This window comes from Salmo salar, unplaced genomic scaffold, assembly GCF_905237065.1.
Source record: "Salmo salar unplaced genomic scaffold, Ssal_v3.1, whole genome shotgun sequence".
Lineage (NCBI taxonomy): Eukaryota > Metazoa > Chordata > Actinopteri > Salmoniformes > Salmonidae > Salmo > Salmo salar.
The window spans coordinates 52770-67176 of NW_025548410.1; positions in this window are offsets into that span (position 1 = coordinate 52770).

Consider the following 14407-nt stretch of genomic DNA (forward strand, 5'->3'; position numbering starts at 1 on the left):
TGTGTGCCAGTAGTTTTAGACAGACCTCTGGTGGCATGTCTTGTGGGGTATGTATGGGTGTATGAGCTGTGTGCCAGTAGTTTTAGACAGACCTCTGGTGGCATGTCTTGTGGGGTATGTATGGGTGTCTGAGCTGTGTGCCAGTAGTTTAGACAGACCTCTGGTGGCATGTCTTGTGGGGTATGGATGGGTGTCTGAGCTGTGTGCCAGTAGTTTAAACAGACCTCTGGTGGCATGTCTTGTGGAGTATGGATGGGTGTCTGAGCTGTGTGCCAGTAGTTTAAACAGACCTCTGGTGGCATGTCTTGTGGGGTATGGATGGGGTGTCTGAGCTGTGTGCCAGTAGTTTAAACAGACCTCTGGTGGCATGTCTTGTGGGGTATGTATGGGTGTATGAGCTGTGTGCCAGTAGTTTAAACAGACCTCTGGTGGCATGTCTTGTGGGGTATGTATGGGTGTCTGAGCTGTGTGCCAGTAGTTTAAACAGACCTCTGGTGGCATGTCTTGTGGCGTATGGATGGGTGTCTGAGCTGTGTGCCAGTAGTTTAAACAGACAGCTCGGTGCTTTCAACATGTCAATACCTCTCATAAATACAAGTGGTGATGAAGTCAATCTGTCCTCCACTTTCAGCCAGGAGAGATTGACATGCATATTATTAATGTTAGCTCTCTGTGTACATCCAAGAGCCAGCCGCGCTGCCCTGTTCTGAGACAAATGCAATTTCCTGAGGTCCCTCTTTGTGGCACCTGACCACACGACTGAACAGTAGTCCAGGTGTGACAAAACTAGGGCCTGTAGGACCTGCCTTGTTGATAGTGTTGTTAAGAAGGTAGAAACTAGGGCCTGTAGGACCTGCCTTGTTGATAGTGTTGTTAAGAAGGTAGAAACTAGGGCCTGTAGGACCTGCCTTGTTGATAGTGTTGTTAAGAAGGTAGAAACTAGGGCCTGTAGGACCTGCCTTGTTGATAGTGTTGTTAAGAAGGTAGAAACTAGGGCCTGTAGGACCTGCCTTGTTGATAGTGTTGTTAAGAAGGTAGAAACTAGGGCCTGTAGGACCTGCCTTGTTGATAGTGCTGTTAAGAAGGTAGAAACTAGGGCCTGTAGGACCTGCCTTGTTGATAGTGCTGTTAAGAAGGTAGAAACTAGGGCCTGTAGGACCTGCCTTGTTGATAGTGTTGTTAAGAAGGTAGAAACTAGGGCCTGTAGGACCTGCCTTGTTGATAGTGTTGTTAAGAAGGTAGAAACTAGGGCCTGTAGGACCTGCCTTGTTGATAGTGTTGTTAAGAAGGTAGAAACTAGGGCCTGTAGGACCTGCCTTGTTGATAGTGTTGTTAAGAAGGTAGAAACTAGGGCCTGTAGGACCTGCCTTGTTGATAGTGTTGTTAAGAAGGTAGAAACTAGGGCCTGTAGGACCTGCCTTGTTGATAGTGTTGTTAAGAAGGTAGAAACTAGGGCCTGTAGGACCTGCCTTGTTGATAGTGTTGTTAAGAAGGTAGAAACTAGGGCCTGTAGGACCTGCCTTGTTGATAGTGTTGTTAAGAAGGTAGAAACTAGGGCCTGTAGGACCTGCCTTGTTGATAGTGTTGTTAAGAAGGTAGAAACTAGGGCCTGTAGGACCTGCCTTGTTGATAGTGTTGTTAAGAAGGTAGAAACTAGGGCCTGTAGGACCTGCCTTGTTGATAGTGTTGTTAAGAAGGCAGAACATTGCTTTATTATAGACAGACTTCACCCCATCTTAGCTACTGTTGTATCATTATGTTTTGACCAGGACAGTTTACAATCCAGGGTTACTCCAAGCATTTTAGTCACTTCAACTTGCTCAATTTCCACATTATGTATTACAAGATTGAGTTGAGGTTTAGGGTTTAGAGAACGATTTGTCCCAAATACAATGCTTTTAGTTTTAGAAATATTTTGGGCTAATTTATTCCTTGCCACCCACTCTGAAACTAACTGCAGCTCTTTGTTAAGTGTTGCAGTCATTTCAGTCGCTGTAGTAGCTGACATGTATAGTGTTGAGTCATCACAATACATAGACACTCTGTGTCACGCCCTGACCATAGAAAGATGTTATTTTCTATGGTAGAGTAGGTCAGGGCGTGACAGGTTTTTTTTTTCTCTCTCTATGTTTTGTATTTCTATGTTTAGGTTCTAGTTTTGTATTTCTATGTTGGTGTTTTGTTTGGGGATGATCTCCAATTAGAGGCAGCTGGTCCTTGTTGTCTCTAATTGGAGATCATACTTAAGTAGGGTTTTTTTCCACCTTGGTTTTGTGGGTGATTTATTTTGAGTTGTGTATGTGTTCATCTCTGCGTCATGGTTTGTTTGGTTTTTCATTCAGTGTATTTATGTATTGCGTAGTTTCACAGTATAAATAAAATGCGGAACGAGACACACGCTGCACTTTGGTCCGCTCATTCCTACGACAACCGTGACACTCTGGCTTTACTCAAAGCCAATGGCAATTCATTAGTAAAGATGGAACAAAGTAATGAGCCTAAACAGCTGCCCTGGGGAATGCCCGATTCTACCTGGATTATGTTGGAGAGGATTCCAATTAAAGAACCCCCCTCTGTGTTCTGTTAGACAGGTAACTCTTTATCCACAATATAGCAGGGGATGCAAAGTCATAACACATACGTTTTTCCAGCGGCAAACTAAGATCAATAAATGTCAAAATCCACACGGAAGTCTAACAAAACAGCCCCACTCACAATTTCTTTTTTTTTTAATCATCAATTTCTCTCAGCCAATCATCAGTCATTGGTGTAAGTGCTGTGCTTGTTGAATACTGTCGAACCCTACTGTTAGTGGTCAGAAGAAGTGCACTGTGGGAATCGGTGCCATTTCGCTAGCATCCAGAGTGTAATTGTATCACTATGGAAATGGTTTTTGGCTTTGTCCACAAAATTACATTCGCCTCTAAAAATAAACAATTGTGATTCGTTGAATCTCAGCACTCTCTTTGTAAAACCTTGTATTGTTCAGTCCTGGTGAGAAAAAAAAAAATCGCATGTGGAGATATACTGAATCTTGGTTTTTTTACTGTGTCCCCCAAAAAAATGGTGCCCTTATTCCCTATATAGTGCACTACTTTTGACCAGGACCCATAAGGCTCGTGTCAAAAGTAGTGCACTATATAGGGAATATGTTGCCATTTGGGACTGATCCTTTCTAGTGACTCACTGCTATTCTGAACTTCAGGATGAAGGAAAAATCTCCTGCTGTCTGTTTATTGTCTGTGGCTCTGCTCTCTTTTCTTTTTGCCGAGCTGGGGGGGGAGAGAGAGGCACGCCGATGTTTTCTCTTCTCAGCACACAAAGGGAAGTGAATTAAATTCTCATCAGGGATAAACAACAAACCCTCCTGCATAGAGGCAAAACGTTTTGTGGATAACGTTTTAGTCTCATCAAGTACAAAACACAAACTCAAGTAACAACACCACGCCCATCAGGAACAGGCAGTGTCTGAAATGACAACCCGTTCCCATATAGTGCACTACTTTTAACCATAGGACTCTGGACAAAAGTAGTGCACTAATTAAGGGACTAGGAAGCCATTTCAGACTCAACCCAGGTGATTGGTATGTAAGGAGGGTTTTTTGAAAAGACAACCAGGAATGTTAATTATCACACTTCATAGAAGTTAGTGTTAGTATCATAACTATAGACCTTTAAATAACAAGTCATGTCCATTTGTAAACCCCGTGGTTGGTGTAATGTATGTTTAATCTGGATGGTTGAGGAAACAGGAAGTACCACTGTCATAATGTAATGTATGTTTAATCTGGATGGTTGAGGAAACAGGAAGTACCACTGTCATAATGTAATGTATGTTTAATCTGGATGGTTGAAGAAACAGGAAGTACAGCGGTCATAACGTAATGTATGTTTAATCTGGATGGTTGAGGAAACAGGAAGTGACAGAGGTCAATAATGTAATGTATGTTTAATCTGGATGGTTGAGGAAACAGGAAGTACCACTGTCATAACGTAATGTATGTTTAATCTGGATGGTTGAGGAAACAGGAAGATACAGCGGTCATAACGTAATGTATGTTTAATCTGGATGGTTGAGGAAACAGGAAGTACCACTGTCATAACGTAATGTATGTTTAATCTGGATGGTTGAGGAAACAGGAAGTGACAGAGGTCAATAATGTAATGTATGTTTAATCTGGATGGTTGAGGAAACAGGAAGTACCACTGTCATAATGTAATGTATGTTTAATCTGGATGGTTGAGGAAACAGGAAGTGACCACTGTCATAACGTAATGTATGTTTAATCTGGATGGTTGAGGAAACAGGAAGTGACAGAGGTCTATAATGTAATGTATGTTTAATCTGGATGGTTGAGGAAACAGGAAGTACCACTGTCATAACGTAATGTATGTTTAATCTGGATGGTTGAGGAAACAGGAAGTGACAGAGGTCTATAATGTAATGTATGTTTAATCTGGATGGTTGAGGAAACAGGAAGTACCACTGTCATAATGTAATGTATGTTTAATCTGGATGGTTGAGGAAACAGGAAGTGACCGCGGTCATAATGTAATGTATGTTTAATCTGGATGGTTGAGGAAACAGGAAGTACCACTGTCATAATGTAATGTATGTTTAATCTGGATGGTTGAGGAAACAGGAAGTACCACTGTCATAATGTAATGTATGTTTAATCTGGATGGTTGAGGAAACAGGAAGTACCACTGTCATAATGTAATGTATGTTTAATCTGGATGGTTGAGGAAACAGGAAGTACCACTGTCATAATGTAATGTATGTTTAATCTGGATGGTTGAGGAAACAGGAAGTACAGCGGTCAATAATGTAATGTATGTTTAATCTGGATGGTTGAGGAAACAGGAAGTACCACTGTCATAATGTAATGTATGTTTAATCTGGATGGTTGAGGAAACAGGAAGTACCGCGGTCATAATGTAATGTATGTTTAATCTGGATGGTTGAGGAAACAGGAAGTACAGCGGTCATAATGTAATGTATGTTTAATCTGGATGGTTGAGGAAACAGGAAGTACCACTGTCATAATGTAATGTATGTTTAATCTGGATGGTTGAGGAAACAGGAAGTACCACTGTCATAATGTAATGTATGTTTAATCTGGATGGTTGAGGAAACAGGAAGTACCACTGTCATAATGTAATGTATGTTTAATCTGGATGGTTGAGGAAACAGGAAGTACCACTGTCATAATGTAATGTATGTTTAATCTGGATGGTTGAGGAAACAGGAAGTGACAGAGGTCTATAATGTAATGTATGTATCATCTGGATGGTTGAGGAAACAGGAAGTACCACTGTCATAATGTAATGTATGTATCATCTGGATGGTTGAGGAAACAGGAAGTGACAGAGGTCTATAATGTAACCCTGTACAGTAGATGGTCTATACCACTGTCATAATGCCGTTGAGGCAGTGGCCAAATGAAATTCCCATCATGCCTTACAGCAGCGTTCTCCAGTCTAGCTGTTGTACTCATGTTTGCCAGAGAATAATGATAGCAGCTTAAGGCTGTGTGTCTAAACAGTTGAGGGACAGGCAAACCGTATGTTGAAGTCAGAGGAGGGGGTGTCCCAAATGGTACCCTATTCCCTATATAGTGCACTTATTCTGACCAGGGCCCCTAGGGTTTTGATCAACAGGAGTGCACTATGTAGGAATAGGGTGCCAGAGTCCTACTGACCCTGGTCTAAAGTAGTGCACTATGTAGGGAATAGGGTGCCAGAGTCCTACTGACCCTGGTCTAAAGTAGTGCACTATGTAGGGAATAGGGTGCCAGAGTCCTACTGACCCTGGTCTAAAGTAGTGCACTATGTAGGGAATAGGGTGCCAGAGTCCTACTGACCCTGGTCTAAAGTAGTGCACTATGTAAGGAATAGGGTGCCAGAGTCCTACTGACCCTGGTCCAAAGTAGTGCACTATGTAGGGAATAGGGTGCCGGTTGGGATGCAGCCAGAAAACCATGAGAAGAATCAACAGTGATGCTTAATGTGATTATTTTTAAATTAAAATGGTAAAAAGAGAAACACAAATAGCTTCTTAGCAAAAAGCAATTTCTCAAGCAAGTATTTTCCTAGGACTGTCTCTGGGAGTGGTCTGAGTGGGGAGGGGAAAACTAAAAACTAGCTGTTATTGGCAGAGAGGTTTGGAACTCTCTTTCTTATTGGTCTATTAACTAACGAACCAAAACAGGCTGACATTTCAGGCAGTCTTTCCAAACAGCTCTTATACTAAAACAGCATTATCGTCATTTTTCACAGTATTATTCCAACCTCATAGTGTGGAAATATATAAAACATAAGAAAATCATGTTTTTGACTGCACTGGGCCTTTAATACTGCAGGACCTGAGATGTTGTGGGGGAGTTAAGAGAGACTCGTGTTGATTGTCTCTTTCATGAGAGGAAACAAAGATCCCTGGTTTGATTTATGCTTCTATTTTTTATTTAATTTAATTTTACTCCTTTTCCAACCCACATGGCTTGGTACACAGTGATATCAGGCTTGGTACACAGTGATATCAGGCTTGGGTACACAGTGATATCAGGCTTGGTACACAGTGATATCAGGTTAGGGTACACAGTGATATCAGGCTTGGTACACAGTGATATCAGGCTTGTTACACAGTGATATCAGGTTAGGGTACACAGTGATATCAGGCTTGGTACACAGTGATATCAGGCTTGGGTACACAGTGATATCAGGCTTGGTACACAGTGATATCAGGCTTGGTACACAGTGATATCAGGTTAGGGTACACAGTGATATCAGGCTTGGTACACAGTGATATCAGGCTTGGGTACACAGTGATATCAGGCTTGGTACACAGTGATATCAGGCTTGGTACACAGTGATATCAGGTTAGGGTACACAGTGATATCAGGCTTGGTACACAGTGATATCAGGCTTGGGTACACAGTGATATCAGGCTTGGTACACAGTGATATCAGGTTTGGTACACAGTGATATCAGGCTTGGTACACAGTGATATCAGGTTTGGTACACAGTGATATCAGGCTTGGTACACAGTGATATCAGGCTTGGTACACAGTGATATCAGGCTTGGTACACAGTGATATCAGGTTTGGTACAGAGTGATATCAGGCTTGGTACACAGTGATATCAGGTTTGGTACACAGTGATATCAGGCTTGGTACACAGTGATATCAGGTTAGGGTACACAGTGATATCAGGCTTGGGTACACAGTGATATCAGGTTTGGTACACAGTGATATCAGGCTTGGTACACAGTGATATCAGGCTTGGTACACAGTGATATCAGGTTAGGGTACACAGTGATATCAGGCTTGGTACACAGTGATATCGGGCTTGGTACACAGTGATATCAAGCTTGGTACACAGTGATATCAGGCTTGGTACACAGTGATATCAGGTTTGGTACACAGTGATATCAGGCTTGGTACACAGTGATATCAGGTTTGGTACACAGTGATATCAGGCTTGGTACACAGTGATATCAGGCTTGGGTACACAGTGATATCAGGCTTGGGTACACAGTGATATCAGGCTTGGGTACACAGTGATATCAGGCTTGGTACACAGTGATATCAGGCTTGGGTACACAGTGATATCAGGCTTGGTACACAGTGATATCAGGCTTGGTACACAGTGATATCAGGCTTGGGTACACAGTGATATCAGGCTTGGTACACAGTGATATCAGGCTTGGTACACAGTGATATCAGGTTAGGGTACACAGTGATATCAGGCTTGGTACACAGTGATATCAGGCTTGGTACACAGTGATATCAGGCTTGGTACACAGTGATATCAGGCTTGGGTACACAGTGATATCAGGCTTGGTACACAGTGATATCAGGCTTGGTACACAGTGATATCAGGTTAGGGTACACAGTGATATCAGGCTTGGTACACAGTGATATCAGGTTAGGGTACACAGTGATATCAGGCTTGGTACACAGTGATATCAGGCTTGGTACACAGTGATATCAGGTTAGGGTACACAGTGATATCAGGCTTGGTACACAGTGATATCAGGCTTGGGTACACAGTGATATCAGGCTTGGTACACAGTGATATCAGGCTTGGTACACAGTGATATCAGGTTAGGGTACACAGTGATATCAGGCTTGGTACACAGTGATATCAGGTTAGGGTACACAGTGATATCAGGCTTGGTACACAGTGATATCGGGCTTGGTACACAGTGATATCAAGCTTGGTACACAGTGATATCAGGCTTGGTACACAGTGATATCAGGTTTGGTACACAGTGATATCAGGCTTGGTACACAGTGATATCAGGTTTGGTACACAGTGATATCAGGCTTGGTACACAGTGATATCAGGCTTGGTACACAGTGATATCGGGCTTGGGTACACAGTGATATCGGGCTTGGTACACAGTGATATCAGGCTTGGTACACAGTGATATCAGGCTTGGTACACAGTGATATCAGGCTTGGTACACAGTGATATCAGGCTTGGTACACAGTGATATCAGGTTTAGTACACAGTGATATCAGGCTTGGGTACACAGTGATATCAGGCTTGGTACACAGTGATATCAGGCTTGGTACACAGTGATATCAGGCTTGGTACACAGTGATATCAGGTTTGGTACACAGTGATATCAGGCTTGGTACACAGTGATATCGGGCTTGGTACACAGTGATATCGGGCTTGGTACACAGTGATATCAAGCTTGGTACACAGTGATATCAGGCTTGGTACACAGTGATATCGGGCTTGGTACACAGTGATATCGGGCTTGGTACACAGTGATATCAGGCTTGGTACACAGTGATATCGGGCTTGGTACACAGTGATATCGGGCTTGGTACACAGTGATATCAAGCTTGGTACACAGTGATATCAGGCTTGGTACACTATGATATCGGGCTTGGTACACAGTGATATCAGGCTTGGTACACAGTGATATCAGGCTTGGTACACAGTGATATCAGGCTTGAGGATTAATTTGACTTTCATTTAACATCAGAGTATAGGAGTATATAACTTTTTTAAACATTTAATTTGTAATTTCTATAAAGCCGTATACCACTAAAACGTTTTCTTCTGCACCCTCCCTAACAGCCAATACGACACAGCTTTTTGCATCCTCCCCTGTCACTAGTTAGTACCCTTCCCTGTCACTAGTTAGTACCCTTCCCAGTCACTAGTTAGTACCCTTCCCTGTCACTAGTTAGTACCCTTCCCTGTCACTAGTTAGTACCCTTCCCAGTCACTAGTTAGTACCCTTCCCAGTCACTAGTTAGTACCCTTCCCAGTCACTAGTTAGTACCCTTCCCTGTCACTAGTTAGTACCCTTCCCTGTCACTAGTTAGTACCCTTCCCTGTCACTAGTTAGTACCCTTCCCTGACACTAGTTAGTACCCTTCCCTGTCACTAGTTAGTACCCTTCCCTGTCACTAGTTAGTACCCTTCCCTGTCACTAGTTAGTACCCTTCCCTGACACTAGTTAGTACCCTTCCCTGTCACTAGTTAGTACCCTTCCCTGTCACTAGTTAGTACCCTTCCCTGTCACTAGTTAGTACCCTTCCCAGTCACTAGTTAGTACCCTTCCCTGTCACTAGTTAGTACCCTTCCCTGTCACTAGTTAGTACCCTTCCCTGTCACTAGTCAGTATCCTTCCCTGTCACTAGTTAGTACCCTTCCCTGTCACTAGTTAGTACCCTTCCCTGTCACTAGTTAGTACCCTTCCCTGTCACTAGTTAGTACCCTTCCCTGTCACTAGTCAGTATCCTTCCCTGTCACTAGTTAGTACCCTTCCCTGCCACTAGTTAGTACCCTTCCCTGTCACTAGTTAGTACCCTTCCCTGTCACTAGTTAGTACCCTTCCCTGTCACTAGTTAGTACCCTTCCCAGTCACTAGTTAGTACCCTTCCCAGTCACTAGTTAGTACCCTTCCCAGTCACTAGTTAGTACCCTTCCCATGTCACCAGTTAGTACCCTTCCCTGTCACTAGTTAGTACCCTTCCCAGTCACTAGTTAGTACCCTTCCCAGTCACTAGTTAGTACCCTTCCCAGTCACCAGTTAGTACCCTTCCCTGTCACTAGTTAGTACCCTTCCCTGTCACTAGTTAGTACCCTTCCCAGTCACTAGTTAGTACCCTTCCCTGTCACTAGTTAGTACCCTTCCCTGTCACTAGTTAGTACCATTCCCTGTCACTAGTTAGTACCCTTCCCTGTCACTAGCTAGTACCCTTCCCATGTCACCAGTTAGTACCCTTCCCTGTCACTAGTTAGTACCCTTCCCAGTCACCAGTTAGTACCCTTCCCTGTCACTAGTTAGTACCCTTCCCTGTCACTAGCTAGTACCCTTCCCAGTCACTAGTTAGTACCCTTCCCTGCCACTAGTTAGTACCCTTCCCTGTCACTAGCTAGTACCCTTCCCAGTCACTAGTTAGTACCCTTCCCTGTCACTAGTTAGTACCCTTCCCTGTCACTAGTCAGTATCCTTCCCTGTCACTAGTTAGTACCCTTCCCTGCCACTAGTTAGTACCCTTCCCTGTCACTAGTTAGTACCCTTCCCTGTCACTAGTTAGTACCCTTCCCAGTCACTAGTTAGTACCCTTCCCTGTCACTAGTTAGTACCCTTCCCTGTCACTAGTTAGTACCCTTCCCAGTCACTAGTTAGTACCCTTCCCTGTCACTAGTTAGTACCCTTCCCTGCCACTAGTTAGTACCCTTCCCTGTCACTAGTTAGTACCCTTCCCTGTCACTAGTTAGTACCCTTCCCTGCCACTAGTTAGTACCCTTCCCTGTCACTAGTTAGTACCCTTCCCTGTCACTAGTTAGTACCCTTCCCAGTCACTAGTTAGTACCCTTCCCTGTCACTAGTTAGTACCCTTCCCTGTCACTAGTTAGTACCCTTCCCTGTCACTAGTTAGTACCCTTCCCTGTCACTAGTTAGTACCCTTCCCTGTCACTAGTTAGTACCCTGTAACTATTCCTAGGAGAGAAATACACATTAATTCCACAGTTAGCATTGTAGTTCTCGTTTCTTTTGATAATGGTGATTGTGTTGAATCATGAAATTAATTTGTCACTCTACTAATTACTGTATAACGCCGCTAAACTAATTGGGTGTAATTCTACTTGGCGATTTGCATAGCGCCTGATTGACATTTAAATACGACACGCGTCCCAAACGGAACCCTGCTGTTCGCTACGTAAGTGCACTGACGTTAATAACCCGAGCCCTATGAGCCCTGGTCCAAAGTAGTGCACTATATAGTGAATAAGGTGGCCATTTTGGATGTAGCTAATGTCATGATGAGAACAGACCAGCTATTAGAGATGGCTGCTGTAGGAATTATGATTTAAGACCTCTGGATTTTAATTCCAGAACATCACTAAAAGAGATGGGGATGTTTTCTATGAGACAAATAGTTCATTATAATAGTTTATATGGAATTATATGGTTTGAAAGAAGCTGTTTATATCTTTCAAATATTGTACCGGATTTATCTGTGTATCCAATTTCAATTCTTTGCTCTGAACGAAGCTCTGAAATAACAAACTTGTGGTTGAACATGTATTGTCCTTGTCCTGATGTATTGACGGCGTGTTAGAATCAGAAACTCATCGGCAATAATCGCTGGGGGTCTGACATCCTCTCATAGTGATTAAAACAGTCTCTGTCTGTCCAGGGAAATAACAAGCCTGTGATTCTAACAGTGTGTGTGTGTGTGACTGTGTGACTGTGTGACTGTGTGTGTGTGTGTGTGGTGTGTGTGTGTGGTGTGTGGTGTGTGGTGTGTGGTGTGTGTGTGTGTGTGTGTGTGTGTGTGTGTGTGTGTGTGTAACTCTTAACCTGCCTATGGAAGTGCTTCCCCCATAGTGCCCAGTAGGGCTCCTCCATTTTGTCAGCCTGGCTGGTAATCTCCTCCACCCAGCAGGCAGGCAGAGGGCCTCCTTTTGTTACCCCATCTACGCCCCTTCTCCCTGGGCTGGAGAATAGCCTACCAAGGCCCTCTATGGATGACTGAACCTAATGCACTTCACTGATGCTCTGAATACCGGTAAGACAAATGAATATCATTATCAAGTTGAAAAGTAAACAGTCAATTTAAAAAACAATACAGCAAGCTAGATGGCTTCCCAGCATGCATTTCACTCCACTGACCCATGGTAGTTGGCTTCCCCCAGCATGCATTTCACTCCACTGACCCATGGTAGTTGGCTTCCCAGCATGCATTTCACTCCACTGACCCATGGTAGTTGGCTTTCCCAGCATGCATTTCACTCCAATGACCCATGGTAGTTGGCTTCCCCAGCATGCATTTCACTCCACTGACCCATGGTAGTTGGCTTCCCCAGCATGCATTTCACTCCACTGACCCATGGTAGTTGGCTTCCCCAGCATGCATTTCACTCCACTGACCCATGGTAGTTGGCTTCCCCAGCATGCATTTCACTCCACTGACCCATGGTAGTTGGCTTCCCCAGCATGCATTTCACTCCACTGACCCATGGTAGTTGGCTTCCCCAGCATGCATTTCACTCCACTGACCCATGGTAGTTGGCTTCCCCAGCATGCATTTCACTCCACTGACCCATGGTAGTTGGCTTCCCCAGCATGCATTTCACTCCACTGACCCATGGTAGTTGGCTTCCCCAGCATGCATTTCACTCCACTGACCCATGGTAGTTGGCTTCCCCAGCATGCATTTCACTCCACTGACCCATGGTAGTTGGCTTCCCAGCATGCATTTCACTCCACTGACCCATGGTAGTTGGCTTCCCCAGCATGCATTTCACTCCACTGACCCATGGTAGTTGGCTTCCCCAGCATGCATTTCACTCCACTGACCCATGGTAGTTGGCTTCCCCAGCATGCATTTCACTCCACTGACCCATGGTAGTTGGCTTCCCCAGCATGCATTTCACTCCACTGACCCATGGTAGTTGGCTTCCCCAGCATGCATTTCACTCCACTGACCCATGGTAGTTGGCTTCCCCAGCATGCATTTCACTCCACTGACCCATGGTAGTTGGCTTCCCCAGCATGCATTTCACTCCACTGTAAAATTATTTTAGAGGTCCTCTTTGTTTCATGCACCTTACATTTATATTTACCTTGAATTATCCTCAATGACCTTTTTTTGTCCCTGCTCTCTCCACGTTGTAAGAGCTTTCTCTTTCTAGCAGTGCCCAACCAACCAACCCAAGGCTCCCCGGCCTACTGTCTTCTCCTCCTGGCCAGACCAGCTGCTCCGGGCTGAAGTTTCCCCTGGTCAAGGGCCTCTAGAGCCCCCAGCTCACTTCCTCCTTTTCTCCAGCACCTGTTCCTGCCTTGTCAAGACCCTGGCACTGGACTGGAGAATCCTGGGAGCTTGGAGACCGGCCATCTGCTCTGCTTCCCAACTCTACACTATTCTATAGTTCTACCTCCCTAGTCCCTGGAGCCTCTGTAGTCTGCAGCCTGGCCTACTGCAGCCATGGTCTACTGCAGCCTGGTCTACTGCAGCCTGGCCTACTGCAGCCTGGTCTACTGCAGCCATGCCTACTGCAGTACTGGAGCCATTCTACCCTCAGTCCCTGGAGCCTCTGTAGCCTGCAGCCATGGTCTACTGCAGCCATGGTCTACTGCAGCCATGGCCTACTGCAGCCTGGTCTACTGCAGCCTGGTCTACTGCAGCCTGGTCTACTGCAGCCATGGCCTACTGCAGCCTGGTCTACTGCAGCCTGGTCTACTGCAGCCTGGTCTACTGCAGCCTGGCCTACTGCAGCCATGGTCTACTGCAGCCTGGTCTACTGCAGGCATGGCCTACTGCAGCCTGGTCTACTGCAGCCTGGTCTACTGCAGTACTGGAGCCATGTCTACCCTCAGTCCCTGGAGCCTCTGTAGCCTGCAGCCATGGTCTACTGCAGCCATGGTCTACTGCAGCCATGGTCTACTGCAGCCTGGTCTACTGCAGCCTGGTCTACTGCAGCCTGGGCTCTGCACCAGGCTGCAGCCATGGTCTACTGCAGCCTGGCCTACTGCAGCCATGGTCTACTGCAGCCTGGTCTACTGCAGCATGGCCTACTGCAGCCTGGTCTACTGCAGCCATGGTCTACTGCAGCCTGGTCTACTGCAGCCTGGTCTACTGCAGCCATGGTCTACTGCAGCCTGGTCTACTGCAGCCATGGTCTACTGCAGCGGCTACTGCAGCCTGGTCTACTGCAGCCTCGGTCCCTGGAGCCTGGTCTACTGCAGCCTGGTCTACTGCAGCCTGGCCTACTGCAGCCTGGTCTACTGCAGCCTGGTCTACTGCAGCCTGGTCTACTGCAGCCTGGTCTACTGCAGCCTGGTCTACTGCAGCCTGGTCTACTGCAGCCTGGTCTACTGCAGCCTGGTCTACTGCAGCCTGGTCTACTGCAGCCTGGTCTACTGCAG